Source organism: Nicotiana sylvestris, chromosome 8, assembly GCF_000393655.2.
Source record: "Nicotiana sylvestris chromosome 8, ASM39365v2, whole genome shotgun sequence".
NCBI lineage: Eukaryota > Viridiplantae > Streptophyta > Magnoliopsida > Solanales > Solanaceae > Nicotiana > Nicotiana sylvestris.
The window spans coordinates 36,212,686-36,220,333 of record NC_091064.1 but is presented as its reverse complement, the minus strand read 5'-3'; positions in this window follow the sequence as shown (position 1 = coordinate 36,220,333).

Below are 7,648 nucleotides of genomic sequence, written 5' to 3'. Positions count from 1 at the left end.
GTTAGTCAAAAGTATTAAAGGGCGTGTTAAATCTTTACCATGTTTAACCCTTGCCAATCCTACTTGGCAAAAGATTATCGAGACAGATGCGTCTAATGTTGGATATGGAGGGATTTTGAAACAAGTAAATCCCAATAATAAGAGTGAATACTTAATAAGATTTCACTCTGGTAAATGGACCGAAGCTCAAAAGAAATACGCTACTGTGGCGCATGAAATGTTAACTATTGTTAAGTGTGTATTAAAATTTCAAGACGACTTATACAACCAAAAGTTTTTGATAAAAACTGATGCTCAATCGGTTAAATACATGTTTGACAAAGATTTTAAGCACGATGCTTCAAAATTAATATTTGCTAGATGGCAGGCTCAGCTAGCACCTTTCGATTTTGAAATACAATACAAAAAAGGAATTGATAATTCCCTTCCGGATTTTCTATCCCGGGAATATTTAGAATAGATTATGAATTATTATACCATGTTTTTGGATGATAAGGTACTAATCACTATTCTTAAAGTGATTAAATTAAATAGAGACTTACAAGAAGTTATACTTGATATTATTATGGCTGACATTATTCAAACAAGGGAAGAAGAACACTCTAATTTTCAAGAAGTTATTGATATTCTTCAGTTAATTGAAAATGTGCGTCCCTTCGGTCAAGATGATATCAGCACTAGAATTATGTTATCCTTTTTAATTAATAATGATTTGCAATCACTTTTTAATTAATAATGATTTGCAATTTTCGCAGAATGGACCCTTCATGGGTCACCCGGGGCAGAGGTAGGGGAAGATCTTCCCCTAGTAGAACTTATTCTCAGGGATCGTCATACGGATCCTCATCAACCTCTCCAGTAATACAAAGAGGAAAAAAGAGTTTGATAAACTCAAAGGTGCCGCATACAGGAGAATCCTCAGGACATTCTATACATCTGGAAGATATTCCAGAAGACAGTCCGTTATACGGACATCTGCAGGCTTATTTAGCATCTAAAAAGCAAAGTGATACTTTTGCTTCAATTGCTAAAGAGGAAGACAATGATGATATCAAGTCATATGAAAAGTTACCAAAAAGAGAAATGATATTTCTCCTTGAAAACTCTGAGATTCAGAGAAAAGAAGAACCGTGGAAAATATTTCAGAGATATCTGATTAATGGATTATACTATCCGGGTGAATCATATAAAACCCGCACCTATTATGAAACTATCCTGATCAGTACAGGTAGTGCAGAATTCCAGCACTTTTCAGGTTATAACACAAATGAAAATGTTTATAACTTTTCAAAGGTCATTATCAAACAGATTATATCTGTTGAAGAATGGGGTATTTCCACAATGAAAGAAAGGCAGATAAGCCTTAATAAATCACCAATGAATTTCACTTATTGGGATTATATTCAAGCATTTGATAGAGTGCTTTATTATAACAATGAAAGACATAAGCATACTTGGTTTATCAAGGTATGCGCCAAGGTATTTACAGGACCTATCCCTAACTGGTTTTTAAACTGGTGGTCATACCACGGTCCTACTACCAAAATTTTGCCTGAACCATTCCTGAAATTATACAAAGAATGGACAAAAGCCTCTCCATTCTTAACAGATTTATATCACGCAGATCATATCTGCTATTTAGAAAAAATTGATCAGATTTACTTCTTTATTGAATTTTCTATCCCCTGGATCCATAAATGGACCCCGGAAATGGGTTATACGGAAGAACAAATCCCTTGTTTATATAGGGTATTCTACAACAATTTTTGGGACAAATTGATGAAAACTGATCCCAAAACAAAGACGTTATACGGCCAAGAATTATTAGATTCTATAAAAACACAAATTCATTTATATGTGACAGCCCCTCAAAAAAGGATAGTAGAAGAAAGCACTGTTAAACATATTGCTCGGAGAATATCAATCCAAGATGGAGATAAATTGGATTTGATAAATCAATACTTAGAAGGGTTGAAAAGAAATCTGCTCCAATCACTGGATCAGTGTGAAAAATCAGACACTTCAATGAGAAGTGAGACGAGTGGTGATGACCTCGTAGAAGATACTCAACCTATACAGCCAGAAATGATATTATCTGACAGAGAAATTGACAAGGTGGAAGAATTCCTCCAACAGATGCAAAATATGGACAAAAAGAAGACTTGACAGCTTATCAGCCGCCAGGACCCACTTAAACAGTAGATACACTGTTCATCAACAGTAGAAACACTGTTTATCTACAGTAAAAACACTGTGTAGGGACCCAGATGTGGGACCCATTTTACTATTCAAGATTCTTTTTTTTTGTTATTTAAGAATGCTTCTTCATTTGAAGAAGAAGGCCGGAACCCCCCTCTCTCTCTACTTTCTCTCTCCTCTCTCTCTCTCTCAACCAACCCCCTTTGTAAACACTTAGTTCATAGCTTAGTTTGTAAATCGAGTTCAAGAATTAATAAAAGTTTTGAAGTTCATCTTCAGGGCCTTGCTTCTCGGCCTACAAGGTACATATTTATTCTTCTTTTAAGTATTTTTAGTATCTCTCCCTAGCCGTGACTATGTCCGGCTAAACGGATTCATATCTATGTTGAAGCACTAATTTCTCTTGCATATTAACCATGAAGAATCCAGACTCTTTCAAAATATAAAGAAATTTTAATATAGTTTCTTGATTTGGTTCCAAGATGGTGGTACAGTCGGTTCTGGTACTACTCTTATTGGCTTTGCCTTAGTGGCTACGTCTAGCCAGCTGTGACATTAAAGCCCGCTGAAGTTGTCAAAAGGGCTATCTCTTTCACAGTTAGAACTGCTAGACACATGGGCTCAGTAAGAGTATGTATCGGGCTTAGACAGGCCCCTTGCTTGGGTAAAAGGATATAGATCCTTCCATACAGTCATTAAACTATAATAGAATTTCCGTATATTTCGAATCCTTATTGGTCGTGCGGACTACCGCCAACCTTTAAAAGTGTACTAAAGCAGCTAGATCTGGATGGCCGTGCGGACTACCGCCCGCCTACCTAGATCCTGGTCGTAAATGGTATCAGAGCCTAGGAATTTTCATGGTAATTGTGTAATAGATATGAAAGCTTTAGCATAGATATGAAGCTTTTGGAATGGATCTGGGAGAAACAAGTACTAAAAGTACTAGACTTGAAGAGGTAGATATACCTCAAAACCTTGATTTGTTAAATAAATGGACAATTCCTAAAGATTCAACATAGATATGAAGCTTTTGGAATGGATCTGGGAGAAACAAGTACTAAAAGTACTAGACTTGAAGAGGTAGATATACCTCAAAACCTTGATTTGTTAAATAAATGGACAATTCCTAAAGTTTCTATAAAAACCATTTATGATTATGGTTGGTTTGATAAACTTTCTTCTAAACAATTGATAAAAACGACTGAACAGTCTTTAGCATTAAATTCATCTGAACAGACTATTCGTTTGTTAAACAAGCATGATATAGATTTATATAAACATCATTACCATTATGTGCATATTGGTATGGTTCAAATTGCTTTTAAACCTTTAACCCTTAAAGGGTTACCAGAGACCTTCTTAGCAGCTCTTAGAGATGCTAGAAATCTGAATTTCAGACAGTCTCTAATGGGTTCGATAGAATCTACAGTGGCCTATGGTCCAGTATATTTTAATACTCAACCCAATTTGCAACTATCTCTTTCTGATGTTAATATTCTTGATGCTTTAACTTTAAATGTGAAAACGCATGGTTATAATTATGCGCCTGGTTCTGAACTTATATGTCTGTCCTATAGGATTTATTTCAAATTATTATCTACTTTAAATCCGAAATGTAAGTTATACGATACTTCGGATCAGACCATATTGGTCGAAACCAATTTTGCAAAGTCCAAGGTCACCACTAGGAGACCTATCAGATGGGAGGAAATTAATTTTCCGACTACATGGACTTTAAATTCTGTTATATCCCCAAGTCAGATTACTAACGACTTGTCAAATACTGAATTTTCGCATGTCACTCAAAATCCGGATGGTAGGATTTGTATTCAATTTGATGATAAGTCTACTATTTATAATAGACATTCTTTTTCTAATCACAGACTTCTACCTGCTATGCAACATATTTCCCCTGTTGAACCAGTTTACGGTCCAGCTCGCAATCGTGCGGCTTCTTTACACACTATTGCTAGCGATAAGCCTAATTCCAAAGATAAGAGGGTTGAAAGGGTTAAGATTAACCCTCAAACAAATATTGTTCAAGATAATGACAATATTTCAGATAAGGATATTCCTTCTCTATCTGAGATGGATTTCGACCCCAATAATATTTAATGATTCCACACCAAATTGATTTTAGCCCAGGTTCTCGGGCCCGTATTTATATTCAAAAAGAATTTTTTAGTGAAAAATGGAACCGGTTTAAAACATGGTTTTTTGATACTTATAGTAAAGAGGATTTGAGTAATATATCTCAAGAATTTTATGAAACTTGTGCCTTACATAATCAAATTATGTATTTTGTTCCTTGGTTTATAACTACTTATTTACCTCTTTATATAAAGGTATTAGAAAGATCTTATAAAGACGGGAGTGGTAATATTACTAAAGCAATTTATCCGCCTCAGGCTCCCTTTATTCTTCCTAATAATACTGGTATTACTTTCACTGCCTTTCAAAAATTTATTGATGATAATGTGGCAGCTATTAGTATTGCAGAAATTAATAAATTGATTTCTCAAAACAATTATTTGGGTTTATATGTTAAAATTTTAGGAGAACATATTGGTTCTCTTGATAAAAAACTTGATGATTTGACTATTTTAATAAAAAAAATGGGTACTAAGAAAGGACCAACTGATATTGCCTCCACTTCAGGAAGTAAAACAGTTGATCAAAACATTCTTACCCATATTCAAAGACCTCCTGAGATTCAGGATTTTAAATTTAAATCTCTTGATGACTTAGCTCAGCTTTTAGATAAAAAGCTTTCTGGTTTAAATATTAGACCTATTGATTTATCAAAAAATTTTGCTGATAAAATGGAGACCGTTTCTGATTATAAAACTGAGACTTGGTCAGAGTTTAATAAACTCAAAGGGATTGTTAAACAAAATCATAGGTATGCTGATAAACCGAGAATGCAGACCTATTATTATCCTCGTCCTACTCCTCAAGATGTGTTGATTGAGGAACGAGATTGGAATCAGACTAATACGTCTTATAACGGTTCCGAAATTTATGAATGGAATCTTGATGGTCTAACTGATAGACAATTAACCATTCTCGTACACAGAATGCTCATGTATTCGACTATCTGTAAAAGTGTTAAAAATACAGATAGAACTATTTGCAAAATGATTATTGCAGGTTTTACTGGCCAACTTCGTGGCTGGTGGGATAATCATTTATCTGTAGAGGAAAAGGCGTTCGTTATAAATGCTACGGCAACCGACGAAGGTGTTGATAACATAGGTATGGCTCTAGTAGTGGGTAGAGAAGATGCAGTTTATACTCTTATCCTTACAATTTTAGAGCATTTCAACGGTAGATTTACCTCAAACCATCAGACCGTCCGAACTTTACTTAATGGACTTAGATGTAAGACCCTTAGTGAGTTTAGATGGTATAAAGATACTTTTATGAGTAGAGTTATGGAACTACCCGAGAATAGATATGAGCACTGGAAAGCCAAGTTTATAGACGGCCTCCCTTCCTTATTTGCTGAAAGAGTAAGGAATGTGTTAAAGGGTAGCTGCGGAGAGATTCTGTATAATAATTATACCTATGGTAAGCTTATAGGTGTTTGTACAGAAGAAGGTCTTAAATTATGTAATGAGCTAAGACTTTCTAGACAGCTTAAGATAGATAAGCTTAAAGAAAGGTCCCAAGTAGGTGACTTTTGTACCCAGTTTGGTTTACCCGGAACTTCCACTCAAAATAGGAAGAAGAAAACCAAATATCATAGGTACCCTAACCCGGATAGCCCGTATAAGAAAAAGAGGTCTAGATATAGGCCTAAGGAAGAACGTGATACTAGAAAAGCGAACAGGAAATCTACTCGATTTGCGAAGAATAGATCCAAACGTGATCTCGCTGATATTAAGTGTTATAAGTGTGGAAAGTTTGGTCATATTTCTCCAAACTGCAAGCTTCAAAAGCTAAAAACCTTAGAACTCGATGATGAGTTACACGATAAGGTTTATGGCTTGTTATACACTTCGGGATCAGAATCTGACTATTACTCAGAGACTGAATCTGAAGCTGAAGTTGAGTTAATTGATTTTTCTGATAATAATAAAAATGTTGATACTGCTTGCACTGCTTGCAAAGGTGATATTTGTGCTTGTGATAGTGACGAATTTTATAAATTGAAATCACAATTTGATGATCTTAATATAAAAACTATTACATCTGACAATGTAATAGAACTTTTAAAAGAAGTTACTGATGAAAAACTTCGTGAAAAAATTATTACTTTAGCTGCAAGTTCAAGTTCTAGTAGTTCAAAAACTGTTGAAAAATACAAAAACGAATTTGAACACTTTGCACCATATTCTTTATCTGAGATAAATAGAAGACTTCAAAAGTCCAGTACTCCTAGTCGAGATACTTCTTTTGATGATTTAAAAGAAGAAATCGAAAATTTGAAAAGAGATATTAAGTCTCTTAAGCAAAATCAAATGATTTGCGATCACCGGATTACTCAAATTGAGAAAAATAATTCTCTACCTGAATCTTCGACTAAAGGATTTTCTGATTTTTCTAATGATAAAGGAAAAGAAATTTCTGATGAAAAATCTGATTTATTTTTAGGTATGATGCAAATTGTTACTGCACATAAATGGTATATTAAATGTACTATTTTAATTGATAATAATTTTTCTATAACTGATATAGCTATGATTGATAGTGGTGCAGATGTAAGCTGCATTCAAGAAGGATTGATTCCTACTAGATATTTTCAAAAGACTACTCATTTGGTGAAATCCGCTTCTGGTCATGCTTTAGATATAGAGTACAAATTGCCTAATACTCATATTTGCCAGAATAAAGTCTGTATTCCACATTTCTTCTTTTTGGTAAAAAACCAGTTATACCCTCCAATCATACTTGGAACACCTTTTATTAATGCTATTTATCCGTTTAATAATATAGATAAACATGGTTTTTCTGCTACTTATCAAGATAAAAAGATAAGCTATTCCTTTGTTACAGATCCCGTAACTAGAGATATTAATGCCTTGATTAATATGAAACAAAGGCATGTTGATTCACTACAATTAGAAATTCTTAGTATGAATATATTTGATACTATACAATCTGCAAGAGTTCAGCAGAAGATTAAATTAATTGCTGAAAAAATGGCCGTTGATGTTTGCGCCGATCACCCTAGTGCCTTTTGGAACAGGAAAAGGCATATTGTAACTCTTCCATACGAGGAAACCTTCTCTGAGGATGATATTCCTACTAAATCTCGACCTTGCCAGATGAATGCTGAGCTAGTTGAATTCTGCAAAAACGAGATTGATAGTTTGTTACAAAAGGGTTTAATAAAACCCTCAAAATCTCCTTGGTCATGTTCTGCCTTTTATGTTAATAATGCGGCAGAGAAGGAACGAGGTATTCCTCGCTTAGTCATAAATTATAAACCATTAAATAAACA